The sequence below is a fragment of the Frankliniella occidentalis genome, unplaced genomic scaffold (assembly GCF_000697945.3).
Source record: "Frankliniella occidentalis isolate FOCC.00 unplaced genomic scaffold, Focc_3.1 Scaffold177, whole genome shotgun sequence".
In the NCBI taxonomy this organism is placed as follows: Eukaryota; Metazoa; Arthropoda; class Insecta; order Thysanoptera; family Thripidae; genus Frankliniella; species Frankliniella occidentalis.
The window spans coordinates 578698-594379 of NW_026267303.1; the positions used below are offsets into that span (position 1 = coordinate 578698).

At 50.7% G+C, this 15682-nt stretch overlaps 1 protein-coding gene across 2 annotated transcripts in view; it reads right to left on the reverse strand.

The window, feature by feature from the left end:
• The window catches only part of LOC127750358 (probable G-protein coupled receptor No18), an 87744-nt gene that overhangs the window by 63565 nt on the left and 8497 nt on the right, over positions 1 to 15682 (reverse strand). Inside the window, exon 1 of one of the 2 annotated variants that reach the window (XM_052271870.1) lies at positions 8272 to 8583. The exons of the other annotated variant lie outside the window; for it this stretch is intronic. The gene's annotated coding sequence lies outside the window, so the exon portion shown is untranslated. Of the gene's footprint in view, positions 1 to 8271; positions 8584 to 15682 lie in introns of those variants that run through there. 2 annotated transcript variants of the gene reach the window in all.

The window sequence follows — 15682 nt, forward strand, 5'->3', positions numbered from 1 at the left end:
CGTCAAGCAGACGATATAGACGAGTGAACCACCCGCCTGACCTCCCCCACGCGATACAGCAGCGCAGCTGACATACACACACTCTCTCTCTCTCTCTCTCTCTCTCTCTCTCTCTCTCTCTCTCTCTCTCTCTCTCTCTCTCTCTCTTTGTCTCGTGAGAGCTCCTAGGCGTTACTCTCAACTACTTTTAAAAGTTTCCAGAGGATTTCCTTTCAACCTTGTCACTTTGGCGAAATGTGGAGGGTCGTAATAACCATGTTCCTACGTTTCCCAAGGAATCGATCCAACTGACATGCCACTGTTGCTCCGTTCATTTTGTCGTTATTATCGGCCAGCAGAATCAGCCCGATGTGTAACAGGTTGCCTGCCCCGGCTAGCCACGCCCCCGGGCAAACGCGCCTGTCAAGGGAACATGCAACGCGCTCGCTGACAAATGGACTGCTGCATATGTGGAGGGGGGGGGGAGGATGGGACAGGCCGGACCCGACCCGGCCAAATGTAAATGTCAGAGAGCGACACAGCAAGCCGTGTAGCTACCCCTCGCCGGGCGGGGAGGGGGGGGGGCATAGGGCGCGAATTCGAAAACTAGAACCACTTGCAATGCATGAGCCAACTGATAATAGGGAGAGAGCGGGGGACCAGTAAAGGTCCATACAGGCCACCTGCATGAATGCACCATCGGGATCGGGCCTGACGAAGTGGTGCAATTGGGACTGAGACAGCCAAATGTTGCCAAACCCGTGATTCATTATCTCGGCAGCTGTTCTTAGAACGATTACTAGCTCATTCGTTATAAAACAAGGAATAAAATTCTGAGAAAAAGGAAATTGGTAGTGAAGAACGAGTAACCTGTTTGTTTTTATAACTTTTTCGGTGGAATGTTTGACGGGGCAGTGGAAGTACTACGTTTCGCATGATCAGCCCGATTCATCACAATTGAGCGACCCACCCAACCAACAGGCAGAGGAGCACAGCATAGTGGTGTCGGCAGATCGTCAAACTTTACAGCCCCCCCCCCCCCTCCATGCCACCTTTTCTCTTTCCCTCTGCCCCACACTTAGCCCCATCACCCTGCCAAGCGAAAGGGTGATTCTGGGTACATTATCCGTTAGTTAAGGTCTTGAACATCCCTATAAAATCTACACGTACAATCCATCGCAATCCATGCACAGTATTTTTGCGGTCATTTCTGTAGAATGGACCACACCAGACGTACATTTCCGACACCTAAAAAGCCAAAATTAACAAGACTCGAAAACGCGGATCAGTCGCACAAAAAATACTTTGTCGCTGTCAAAAAGCTGTCAAATTTTTATCCTTTACCGTGTACGCAATGTAAAATTATTATTAAATTACCTACTGTTTAGATCAATTTAGTGCTCGTCCTTTCGCAACGAGCGGGTCGGGGCACAGTGGTCGGAAAGGCCTCATTAGCCCGCCAAAATAGAAGGAGTGCTATTATCAACGTAAAAACTCGTGTACGGAGGTTTTGAGTACCGCTGATACCGAATCTTACGGTATTTTTTGCGAGGGGGCATCCGTAAATTAGTTAACACAGATTGTCAAGGCTTAAGGCCGGTCCCCCAAGCGTAAAAACTCGTGTACGGGGGCTTTGGGTACTGCTGATGCCGTTTCTAACGGTGTTCTCCTGATTTTTTCCGGGTTTATTCGATTTCCGACGATTTCCGACGAATTTCACCCATTTTCGACAATTCTCTCCAAAATTCGGAGAAAATAGGGAAACACCGAGAAAAATGTAGATAAATGCGTTTGTATTTGGAAAAATAGCGAAGGCGTATGATTACTTGTCATTTGAGCACAATCGGACAAGGTTTGGCTGAGATGTTATGGATTTCACTCGCATCAGCGCGCGCTGAATGTCGGTTTTGGATCATGTTTGTCTCCCATTTGTACCCAAAGTGGCAAAAAGTGGCAGGTAAACTCTGTTGTACTTTGTTACTAGTACCCAAAGGAACAATTTAACGCTGGTATCCGGTTGACACATCGCGACACAAAGTTTTGCGGTCCTATCAAAAGTGCACAAAAGTACAATAAATAATGATTTGGAAATATTGACTGTTAGGACCAAGTAGGTTAGTTGGGATGGACGAAAAACACTGAGAAAGTATGTTCCTATCATGAAGACTCAGACGCAAGCGACAGAGTCCACCCACGGCCTCAACTGGGGACCCCAGCGTCTTTAATAATTGGATATGACAAATCTGGGTAAAGCTCAAAGAGAGAAACGGTCATGTTTGTCGGGCCATATCTCCGGAACCGTTCGGCCAATTTTGGAAATATTTCGCGCCAGAGTTAGTGAAACATTGCTTATTCGACGAGACAAGTCGGGACTTCGCCGGCCCAACTTGACTTAAACGAATTTTGGCGGGCTAATCGGGCCTTTCCGACCACTGTGCGGGGAGGGGAAGGTGGAGGGGAGGTAGAGGGGAGGGGGGGGTACGGAAAGGTAGAGGGGAGGTGGAAGGGAGGTGAGAAGAGGGAGAGGGCGGGTCTGCAACCCACCACGGGAGGCGTCATTATTTGCACCACGGGCTGCGAATAGAGATTGAACGCGATAGGGAGCCGTAGGCTACCGTCAGGCGCCACGCGGCCGAAGGGCGCCAAACCGCCCCCCCCCCTCCCCCCCCAGCGCGGGGACGAGCGGCGCCGCTTCCCTTTGCCACGGTTCAGTCGATTGCAGATACCTTCGCTCGGCCCCAACGTACACAATATTACTCTCATCCGCCGCGGCCTGGCGGGGCCCCTCCGCCGGCTCGCTATCACGGCGCCAGCCCGCCGCGCCATCCCATCAGAGGCGCGCTCCTGGATGGGGAGGAGGAGAAGCATTGGAATCCAATCTCAAATTCCGGCGCCCCGGCTTGTTGATGTTAGGCTTTACGTTCATTCTAGCGCGTACACACACGCACACACTAATTATTTATATATATACTTTTTCGTTGAGGTGTGCGTGAGTGACAGACAAAAGCTCGATCGCACGCCTATGTATTGACCACCACACAAAGCAAGCGAAACTTATTTACCTGTCAAGTGTTAGACTACGCGACACATATCTACCGAGGATGATTGTTGGGCCAGGGCGTTCACGTCCATCAATACTTGTTACTCGTCCCCTGCCCATTTTACTGCTTTCGCGCCCTCCCTTTCTCTCACACACACACACACACACACACACACGGCCCATTTCCTCAAGGGCACAAACATCGCGGGGCTCTCTCCTTGCGCGGCCCACTGTTCGCTTAGGAATCAGCATATTAGAGGGTCCCTCCGTGTCGGCACGCATTTTTCGGTTTCGCCGCGAGAAGTTCTGCCGATATCTCTACACGCCGCCCGCCGAGTTAGCACAAAAGTTTCCCTTTGCCGAGAAAATACAAGTCGGGCGTATCTTGTTCGTGTGTGCTGTGCACTCAGGGTGTGCAGAATAAATTGATTTCACTTTCTTTCCTTTCTTGTTCGCACCTTGAATAGCGTCGACAGGATTAATATTTTGCTGTGTGTTTTTCTGGCGCGTTTTGAATCATTTGTGAAGCCGAACCATGCTCCCATCTTCAGCGCTCCAATCAGCACATCGGAAGCACTCTATGCGCCATGCGACATGAGGGCGGTATCGACTTTGTGCTTCTGTGCCTTTCCGTCCTTTATTCCAAATCTATACAAGGTCTGAGTTGATAACAGAATGCCCCCAACCCACCCACCCAACGAAACACAAAATATTTCAAAGCCACCCTGGGTAAACAAATGTGAAGAATTTCACGTCAATGGGTATGTAAGATCAAGAAGACGACAGACGACAAAATTTGGCAGTCAAAAGGGACTGCCAAAGTTTTTGCAAGCAAAGCGGCAACGGCGCTCCGAGTGACAGACCTTATATGTCACAAAGAGTGACTTTCAGTGCAAAAGTTATGAATGAAATGCTCGCCTGGCAACGTGTTAAGTGGCTTAGGAGCACGTCGCCAGAGCAGATCAATATTCTTCTCTACAGCGGGCGGCCCTGTTCGGCTCAGCCGAAGATCGCCCGCATCCCTCCCCTCGCTCCGCCGCTACGCCTCGCTCGTAAAGTCACCGCCGTCTCTTATTATTAGCTTCATTTTTGAGAGGGACTCTCTCGGTCTGCTCTCAGTCTTTTGAGAAATCTCACCCGCCCGCCGTCGGGCTCCGTCCGCGGCGCTGCCGCCCGCAGGGGCGCCACGGCACGGATGTAGAGTAGTGCAGAGCAGAGGGCCAAGGCAGCGCTCGGGAAAAGGAGAAGGGACGAGGAGGGCGGCGCACAGCACACAACGTTGCTGCATGAGCGCGCGTGAGCTGTGCGTAGTGTGCGTAGTGTACGTGGGGCCTCTTTGTTTTTCCGTTTGCCGGGTCGGAGGGAAAGAGGAGGGTGGGGGTATATTTGAGGGGCTTTGAGGGGCTTGGCAAACATTTGTAAGGCTACGAAAAAAAATATTTTAATTTTAGGAAATACCCAGGTGAGTGGCTGATTAACCTCCGCACACTTCTGTAGTTATCCTGTCCCGCACGCGCGAGTGTGGGCGGGTTGCCTACTCGCTCCACCCATACAATTGAACTACATTTTTCGTAGCCTTACAAATGTTTGCCAAGCCCCTCAAAGCCCCTCAAATATACCCCCACCCCTCTCTTTCCCTCCGACCCGGCAAAACGGAAAACAAAGAGGCCCCACGTACACTACACCCTCCGACCCCTCAGCCACCTTGTACCCTGATGTGTGGCACTTGAATGATTTGGTCGATCTCGCCTGTTCAAAATTCAAATGTACATCGCTCGATTTTCTAATTATTGTTTCTTTCATTTCTTCGAACAAACTTGATCACATATGCATGTCCTGCCCGAGTGGTGTGCATGTGTGAGTGTCCGCCCTGTCCGCTTCGATGTCTGTCATCACTCCACAATAGCATAGCTCCGCTGCTACACGAGCTCGATACTACCCAAACCCCAACCGTTCGCATCCGATCGCATCCCCTCCCCTCTCCCTCTCTCTCGCTCTCTATTCAGGGCATTGCACATTGCGCCCGAATAGCTGGAAGCGCGAGCCGCTACGTTCAGCTATTCAGTCTGATCGACAGTGTGGGCACATGTGCGCGGGCGCTTCCCGCACCTTAAAACACGCAAACAGGAGGTTTTACTGCGGGTATGCTCGCACTGGTGAGCACACATATCAGCCGGACCTTCACTGGAATTGGATTCAAGCCCAGAACGCGACGCTCTCGATTCTTTTTTCCTCTTAACTGTTACATCACCCCCGCATTGTAAAACCTATGGTCTCCTTTAAAAGAGCACTCTGAATGAAAGGAAAACTTTGGCCTCTTCGATTTGCACAAATGTTATCAATAAAGAGGCCACTGCTTTTTAGATAGCACCCCGCAACAAGGCAAAACTTTATGACAACAAAAGCTAAATATTGCGCGTGATTTAAAAAAGAAATGGCTATGAAAATGAAATGTTTAAACAAAGCTGATTCGTTACAGCGGACAGGTAATGATACGCACAGACAGGCATGTAAACAGATAGGCACACAGACAGACCAACAGACAAAAATAAACAGACACATAGACGCGCGTGCCGGCAGCTTATTTATCACGTCCGCAGACTTAATCTCTCAGCCGTATAATCCCGATAATGTGGTATCGGACTGCCTGCCTGCCTGCCACTCGCGTCAGCTGTCGATGAAACAGACAAAAGGTTACCGAGATAATTATAGTGTCGGTCGGCGCTGTGTGACGCTAGGAAGTCCTGCCTACGACAGGGGGGTTATGTCACGAAATATGGCAAGTGTCATGGGCAGAGAGGTATTTGCACATTATTCCGCCTCCTCACAGAACCCTATCCTTCCTATAAAAGGCACTGTGAGAAGTTTGAACGCTGTCGGACAACGTTCACTGACTGAATCGAGTTGAAAGTGCGTTCTGAGCCTGAAGTAGCTGCGTTTTCCGGGACAAATCCCAATACTGAAAGGATTGCTTTGCAGGAATCTAACAGTGCGGGCGTGTTGGGGGAAATTGAGGAAGGGGGCGGGGCGGGGTAGGTGTCGTTCTAAAGTATGTACTGTATCAGGTTAAAACCTGTTATTTCAATTTCATTAAAAAGCTACAATTTACAGCAAAAGTCCCAAAGATAATTTCCTGCAGTGTGTCTGTCGCGGGCTGGCCATGGGCCCATCCCAGCCTGAGCCGGCACTGCATAGCTCTCTAACCTGCCCGACGAGCGCGCTTCGTCGCAGCCTCAGCGCGTCAGACCGAGCGTCAGACGCTAGTCAGATTAACTCGCGGGAGATCCCATCTAAGGTCGGCGCTTACCCCCCCCCCCCCCCCCCCCCCCCCCCCCCCCCCCCCCCCCCCCCCCCCCCACACACACACACACAGGCGAGCGCGCGCGCGCACACACACATTTCAGTCGATTCTCGCTCATCAATATTACTTTTTTTTGTTTCGATTCTCAGTACAAAATCGTTCTATTGGCTCATCGCTATCTTCATGATACTTCCACGGACAAAACCGAGGGGTTTATGCGATTTCTGTTGATTTTGCACTGGAAAAACAAAGGTGCTATATAACACCTTTTAAAGGTGCTACTGCACTAATGCCTTTGTAAAGGTACTAAACTTGCCAAAAGTGGCACCTTTAGGGGCCAGTCACGCCTTTGGAACGGCACTATTTCACTAACGCCACAAAAAGGTATTAGATAGCACCTTTGTTTTTCCAGTGTGATCAATTTTTATCCTGATGATACCCCGTCAGGTGTACAACTTATGGTTCCCGGAGTTGTTGCCCCCTCGGACAGAACAGTGTATTCAGCTGTCAGAGAAAGAAGAATAGCGCAGGCAGCACATACACGTCCTTGATTGGTCGAGCCTTTACACCAACAACCATAGCTGCAGACCTGCTGTGATAAGTTTGTGCTCAGTTTTCAGACTCAGGTGTGCACAACTTGCGCACGTGCCGTTTGTTTCGCGGTGCCGGCGCAGGCGCACTGTTGTTCAAACACCGTATCGTCACATTCACATTTACTGATTGTTGGTTTATCGCATATTGATTTAATCGGGGGGTCCCCAATTGTGGTCTGAAGTAGGGATTCCTGGTTATCCTGAGTTTTCTACGTGTCTTCTTGGTTAACGAGAGAATTTCTGGGTACTAAAATTTTATTAGGGCTTCCTAGGTTTTCAAGGGTTTTCCTACGTTTTTAAAGACGTCATCTTGCGGTTTTATTTCTCTTATATTGATCTTCCTGTGATTCCCTAAGTTTTTTTCTGGTTCTCTTGGCCTTCCTGGCTTTCTCTAAAGCGGCAAATCCCGACAGTCGTTTAACAGGCCTGCTGCTGGTAACAGCTCGAACTAAATTATGTGCACATAGTATACGGGTCTAAAGGTCTAAAGTTTGAAGACCTATTAACGTATGCTTTAGCTATGGAACGCTGAATCCAGTCGCCACACGTCTTAAGCAGGATCGAAACCGCTAACTAAACTGCTGAGCACGCAAGACAGAAGAGAGAGGGGAGAGAGAGGGAGGGAGGGAGAGAGACGGAGAGAGAGACAGAGAGCGAGAGAGAGACAGACAGACACAGCGAGAGAGAGACACAGAGAGAGAGAGACACAGAGAGAGAGAGAGAGAGAGAGAGAGAGAGAGAGAGAGAGAGAGAGAGAGAGGCTGCGTTAGGAGTCGACCTATCTCGGCCCACCTCGACCCGAGGCTTTTGCTATTTGTGCGACTAACTTGTTGGAGGACTTCCGCGCGCCCACTCACTCACACACGTTCGCTATAACACAAAGATACGCGCACAAACACGAAAGTAAAGGCGAGAAAAAAATCCCAAAGATTCCCTTCTCTGCCTTCTCCGCGCGCGAGTGTCTCCCGCGGGGGACCAAACTTGCCGGCAATACTCTGTACCCAAAGTTACACGCTCTCATGGACACAGTTAACTCGAAAAATACTTCCGCCACAATCAAAAATTTCTGTACATAAAATTGTTAAATTTGCTTTAAATAACGTAAAAAAATGGGAAGAAAAAGAAGTGCAATTACTCCGGTTTGCATTTTTAAATTTCATACTGGTAAGAACGTGCGTCACTTTGGTGGAACAATGTTTGTTCATAAACGGTTGTCCAGAAAATTTACTTGAGAAAATGATATTAAAATCATTTGAGCAACAGACCTATAACCTATTTGCATATCAGGCATATTGTTGTATGTGTAGGCAGTTCTCCGGCAGGTGTTTGCTCGTTATTCATTTTACAAAATAGTTTACCTTTATGCTTCTGGGGGGCTGCTTTTCTGGGGGAGGCCGGGGGGCCGGCCTGGCCCCCAGCGGGATCCTCTTGCGGTATCCTTCTGACCGGGTGCACTTGTCCACGGGTACACACTGTCTCACTGTCACGCCGTCACACTGCCACAGTCACTCGCACCGTCACACAGTCACTCCATGTCGCGCCACAGCACGCCCGGGCGCGCGCGCGCGGGCCGGACTTCCCTCGGCGTCCGCTGCACGTGTGAGAGGCCGGCGCGCTCTACGGCCGCGTCGCTCCGCCCGCTGCTGCCTGCTCTGTCTGGCCGGCTCCGTCTGCCAGCGCCCGGCCCGGCAGCGCCGGTCGGGACGCGAGCGCCGAGTGGTGGGAGGCGGCGGAGGGAGGGGAGGGAGATGCGCGAAAAGGGCGGGAGGGGTAAAGGTCTCACACGATCAAGTGCCACCACATGCCGGACCGCGCTGTTTTTTTTTTCGTTGAAATTGAGTGCCATCAGATAGTTGAGTCAACACAAGATACGATATGGACAAGTAACAGCAAGTAATACTACCACGGTAAAAGTGGGTGCTTGGCGCGGTGCTTCTTTGTTTCCAAGTGAAGACTTCGCGCTCCAAGGAAATGTGGTAATTTCCAAGCAAAGTGGGGTTTAAATTGAAAACCGGTCAAACTGATCACTGCGAAAAATATCGTCGTAAATTTACAAAAATTGTAAACTCGAATTATAATTTAAGTTGCAAATTTACGACAGCACATTTTATACTCGCCAAGGGATTTGAAGTCGATAGTCAATACATACTGCATGTATTTTTACGATTACTAAGTGTAATTTTACAACTTGCGTCAAGGAAAATTTTCCAGTAAACCTACCTACTTTTTTCACAGTGATTAGGCGGCAGCTTGGAGAACTTTGCCCTTTGTAACCGAAACCTGCTTGCACGACGATGAATCTGCTTGAAAACCGAGCACTCTGCTTGAAAACAGATCAAACTGCTTAGAAACTGGAACGCATCTGCTTGTAAACCGATGCGCTCTATAGTTTCCAAGCAGTTTGCTCGGTTTTCAAGCAGAGTGCGGGTTTTTAAGCAGAGCGCGCGCTGTTCTAGGCAGTTGCGCTTCCGTCTCCAAGAACCAACTGTCACCGTGTAGACGTGGAACAAACAGTCCCTTTCTGTTCTTATGAGGGTAGGACGGTTAGCTCACCGTCCGGACGCGTCTGCAACCCCGGCCGCAGGAGGCTCCTCTCTCTAGAATCTGAAGTGCGATCATTTTCAAACAATTCGAAGCAATAATGGCTCAGATGTGAAATTGCACCTGTGGGTGCGACAAAAAGAATACCTCTCTAAAATGCCATTAAGCATTGCTTGCGAAATGCAATGACGCTGGCTTTTAAAGCTATATATCTCTTATTGCAGTACAAAATACAATACTAGCTCGTCAAAAAGTGGATTATTATTTTCTTATCGCTGAAAAAGTGTGTGAAAATTATTGCACTTGAGTGTTAGGAATCTCATTCCAATGCATGCGATGATATTTTCCACTCAATGAGTGAGACAAAGACAGACACGAACACATAGGGCCTCGGCTCGGCATAGAGCGTGGCTCTCGGGAACCTCGGCTCCAGCCGAACGCAAGAGGTGCGCGGCTCTCGGCTCGGGAGCCGCTAATTTGCGACCCCTGCGTTAACGCATAATGGAACTTAGGTTCATCACTGCACTTCAGTTTACAGTGTTCGCTCCGCAATAGCACTCACTCCAGAATGGCGGAGGAATTTGTCGCGCAGATGAGGGGAAAGTGAAGAAGCGTGCAAGGAGGAGCGAGTGCGATGGAGAAGGCGGGCGAGGGAGAGCGAGTGAGATGGAGCTGAAGGCCTGAAGGCGGGCGAGATGCTGTCGACGGCTTTGTGTGTTGACCCAGCGCTCCCAGGTAACTCACTCCTGGACCAACACCATTCTGTGTACCTACACAACACACGACCTGCGCGTCCGCTGATGTCACGCTCCGTATCCGCTCGTGCACCAACTTCAATACGTCACACCTTTACTCCTAACACAACCAATAAAGGAAATGGGGGAGCTGGTGAGGCGCCGGAATCAGAGTCGGTGTTTAACATGCGTGTAGGGTGGGTAGATCAACGCTGTCCATTTTTCTCTGTTTACAATGTACCGGTTTCTTGCAAGCGGACGGGATGCATATGCATACCCGCACGGGGCAAAGCCGAGGGGACCACCACTTCTGAAATCAAGTGTACACAGTCCCTGAAATCCTTCCGAAATCATCTGAGAACCACCTGTATAAATCATAAAATCACGCGTAATTGCCAGTAAGTTTTAGCCAGAAAACTACTCAAATTAAATGCCATGCGAAATCCACTGAATTCTCACAAATACTGCCGAAATTTCGTCAAATCCACAGAAATTCTGTAAAATCCATCCAAATATTTTAAAATCCGATGAAATCATGAGTTCTTCAAAGTCAGACGGCATACCAGCAGGACTTGACGTGAAATCTTCTAAAATACCATCCAAAATCCTTGAAATCATGTGAAATCCCATATTTCATGCAATCATGTGTACACATTTCTTAGACAGCCTTGGGGACTGTTTTTTTTGTTTGTTTTTTTTTTAAATACCGACTTCCTTAAATATCGTCCAGCAAGAAAGTACGAAAGTACGTCTGTTTTTCTCAGATTCTTTCAACAAATAACGGGAGCTCCGGTTTGGCGCCTGCGACGTTCAGGGTAGGCCACACCGCAGTACTCCCATGCACTGCGGCCAAAAGCTTGCCTATCTACCAGGCGTCTGCCAGCTTGCATTGAAAGAACTCTGCCCTTATGAATAAAATGCTAAAAAATGTCCATTCGGTGCAAATTTTTTATCGCTTCCACGGAAAAAATATAATATATGAATCGCATTTGGGTCGTTATTGAAATAAGTTTCAATTCATCGTTTTACTGTGTAATCTGTGACCGGGGCACCCGCGTTGTTTATTCAGACGAGAATCGGCGTAACTTTTCTGTGCTTGTCGCCGGTCGGGTGCTTGTTACTTTCGTCGTGTTTTCCCCCGAGCCGTAAAGCCTCTTCATACGCCGGGCATTAACGTCGGCCGGACCAGCTGCCCAGAGCTTTGCTCTAAAATTGGGCAAATTACAATGAAGAACACGTCCCCGTTCGCCGGAGGGTGTGTGGGAGGGGAGGGGGAGGCCGGCGGCGGGAGCGCGCGGGGTGAGGCGTCCATTTACAGCCCGATTGTAAAGTGTTGCTCGTCTGCGGGGTGTTAGGGGGGTGGGATTGGGGCGGGTGGGCGGTGGTGTGTCCCTCCAAGCTGGCGCCCCCGTCCCCGGCCCGCCCCCGCCGCCACGCCCCAGCACGTGCCCGCCCGCGCGCGCTCCTCTCGTTTGCATAGCCATGGGCCCAGTATGCTCCGTCGCAATGCTCGGCCCAGTGTCATGTGCGTCTGCCGTCGCTGGGCAAACAGGACCGACGACGGCAAAAGGGAAAATTAAATTACGCGGCGCTGCAGCTAACGAGGTTTGGCTTCTCCGGACAAAATATTCGACTAAGCGGACAGAATTAAGCGTTTCGAGCCGCGGTCCTCCCGGCTGTGTTTACCGACCAGCCGCAGCCACAATGATACCACGAGACTCCATTACATTTTCCAGCCCCCTTTTTTTCTTCCTCTCCTTTCTCTTTCATTATTCATTTTTCCCCCGATAAAACAGAACCCCATTTTTTTCTTCTACCTGGTGCTTTTAATTATCTCCCCTTTGACGGGCGGCCTACGATGCGGTACGCCCTACCCGCCCGGTCGTCCCGGACTTATCTAGCCCCTGGGACCGGGCGGGACTCGCCGGGACCCCAGTGGGACCCAGACAGAGCCGGACAGAGCGTCGCCCGGCGCAACGACAACTGGAGATTGCCACCGTCATCGTTCTTGATTTTAGTCTTTAGTTGAACATTCAGCTCACGTAAAATGTTGACGCATATACAAGGGGGGTCAAGGTGATATTTTGTTGCGTGTCCAAGATTTACAGACACTTAAAAACTCAGTCTGGAGTTAAGTCAGCTACTAAATCCCCCTTCTCCGCCTGTCCTGGACCCAGTGTACTACTAATGTCAGAAAGACATTTTATGTTGTGCTACACCCCCTCCCCCTCCAACTCCGGCGACCGAATCATTATTTCACGGTTCATTTTGCCCCCCTTCCCCGTCTCTCTCGACCCCCCGTCATGTGTTACTGCAGGACGTTTCTGGGGCGCGTTGTGTGGCGGTTCCAGGAGGGCGCTGACAAGGCAAGGACGCCACGCCCGGCCACGCCCCGCCACACGGGCCCAGCCAACGCCTGTTATTAGTGAATAAAGAACGGCCAGCAAAGTAATGAAATTAATGGCGAGTGAAGGGAGGGGAGGGGAAAAGGGGGGGGGTGGAGAAGAGAGTAGGTGGCGGGGCAACGGCCAGCGGGTTGAAAATAATCACGTGAAACCCGAGTAAATGCTGTGCGCGGAGCTCCATGCGAGCAAGCAGTACCTCCTCCACCCCCCACCCCCTTCTCTCTCTTTCCCCCCATCGCCACGCCGATTCGGAACGCCTCTATGCCGCGCACCACCACCACCACATGCCCGTCGATTAGGGTCCATGAACTGGGTTGTCCGCGCCGCCACACACGGGGAGCGTGATACGCTTGAGGGCGGTCCGCACCGACTGCCAGCGCGCCGCTCAGCGCCGCTCTGGCGAGCGCGCCCCACAGCACTTCTGTGATTAAATCGCCATGCTTTAGAATACTGGTTCGTTTGATAGTTAGTTATCAGAGAGTCGTGCCATATACGCTAAATGCGGGATATTGGATGGGCAGGGTATATATTTTTCGTTTGTTTTTTGTTTCAAGTGTTTTAAATTAAACTTATTGGCAAACACTAATCTTAAGAAAGAAAACACACAACACACACACAAAAAAACTGTGCGTGTGACACTTTTTTTAAGAAAAAGACGAAACAAAATTTCCTTGAAAAATAGAAGTGTCAGCGACCGGAACAGAAATGGCTGAAGAGATGAATGCCAGGTTTTACGAAGAGTTTTGGCAGCCTGGTGTCTCTCTTTCTCTCTCTCTCTCAGCGGCATGTCATCGCACCAGATAACTCAAACGCGACGGTGCGTGCGAGGCGAGGCGCGCCGCCGCCGCCGCCCGTGCCGAGTCGGCCGCAGCTTCTCCCTTTTCTCTTTGCCAAACTTTTCACCGCGGCGGGAATATTCCGCGCCATTCACGTCTCGTCCCTCAACGGCAGACAGGGCGGGTCTTTGGGGCCCGCGGGGCCGCACAGCCACCACGCCTTGGCCCTTTGGGCCTTGGACCTTAGGGAGGCACCCTGCTGTCCGGCGTGGCCCGACCTATGGTCTGAAGGCTCAAAATTCAAAAACTTTTCAAGGTGATTTAAGTGCATTGATGGGATGGCTAAACGTTTTAAAAACCATGAAAATTCATAACGCGAAAACACAGTATACAACTCCACACCCAAAATTTCTCTGATTTTACCCCAGCAGCTCTCTTCTCTCACACATAACATGAGGCACCACGCACTCCTCCGCGGTCAAGAGAGATGCCATAGTCCTCCAGTACCCCCGCTCCCCCCCCCCTTATTTCTTTTTGCCCCAACCAACCCTCTCCCCACTCTCCCTGTCTGCCTATATATAGTTGTCTTATTTTCTTTCTCCTCCCTAATGAAGGGGAGAGAGGGGGCGCGGGAGAGGGGAGGGAAAGAAACGCGACACTTTAAGAATCCCTTTAACTCGACTGTGTGCGTCAAAGTTCACTCTCCTGGCGACCCGACCACACTAGGCGACGGGGAGGGTCCTCGTCGACACAGAGAGGAGCGAGGAGCGGGGAAGCTCGGCGGGAGACTGGAAGACTGGAGGTAAACTACGAAGTTTAGAGACTTCATGCTTCATAGCAGACCGCAGATCGTTGTAGAAAAATTGTTAGCTGGCACACATGAGTTAACAGACCTGCAGACGCAGGGTGGCATGAAAACATATGACCTGCGATTTTTTTGCGAGCGCGAGTGTACCACGTTGATACGAATTAGAGGCTGGTCCAGTCACGCCTGTAAGATATGGACCCACATTATTCTTCTACAGCTTACGTTTTTTTACTCCTGTCTCTGACAAAACGTCGTTTTTAGGCCGCCCTTTCTGCTACCACCAGTAAGAGAGTGAAAAGGCAATACAAGAAAAAAAGAGGTAAAGTTAAAAGAAAAAAATCCAGAATAAATAATCTGCGTTCTTTAAAAGCCAAAGAAAAACTGTCTTTGTCCATGTGTTCATAGGCTGCGACTGTGCCGGTGTGAGCTTCCCTCAGGTAAGCCCCCTGATTATCTGCCGTCGGGGATAAGGAGGAGAGGGAGGGGGGAGGGGGCGGGGGCCACACCTCGGGCTACACAGTTTCGGCGCGTCAGTTACGGGGCGTTTTCCAGTTAGCGCGTATACTTACGCAAGTAAACGCGTAATTGGGGTTAAAGACTCCCCATTAAAAGACGAGCGCGGCGACTTTACCCCTTTTGGCCGCATCAGGAGATGGCGCGGCGCGGCGCGGCGCTGTGGGGCGGCGGCGGCCAGTGGATGAGTTTGCTGCGTCGGCGGGACCTTTCGTCGTCGTTGTCGTGCAACTCTTGGGTGTCCTCCAAGTTCCTCTCCCCCTTCGCCTCTCAGCGCCCTGCGCCACCCGCTGCCCGCTATGATCCCGCAGGCTAGCAAACTGGACAAGGCACTCCTTAACTGGACGACGCCCAAACTGATACCCCCAGAGGACGACCGCAAGCCTAGAGTCCTAAAAGGCGCACTGGTATAGCTTTACCAACACTGAAAAATATCCTCGTAAATTTACGTTGTATTTTGTCATCGATGTTTACAAAAGACTTTGTTTTCTAGCTTTGACGCGTTCCTTGCGGCTCATTTTTGATGCCTATGATTTAACATGGGAGCGTGACCACATAGTGGTCATGCCGCAGGGAACGTGTGAAAGTGGTTTTCAGTTATTGTAAATATCGTTAAAGGGGGAGTGCATCAGGCCGCACACGTGCCAGCATCGGGGAGCGGACGTGGCTGAGGTGGTGCGGCATCGCCAGAGAACGTGGACGGTACGGCCGGATACATCCCGCGGTATACAATGGGCGGATTTCGCGGATTTCGAGAATAACGCAGCACAAAGACGGGCGGTGCAGGTGTAAGTAACGACTCTAACGGGCAAGGGGGAAATGAGGTGCGGAAAATGGTCGATTTGGTAGGGGGAGGGAGGATAGGGTTGGGCAAAATGCGGGGAGGGAGGCCGGAAGTACAAAGGGGGTGGGGAGGAAGTGACGCGACTAGTGCGTGGGCAGAGGGGAAAGGGGAAGAGGCGGCGAGAGAGAGAGAGAGAGAGAGAGAGAGA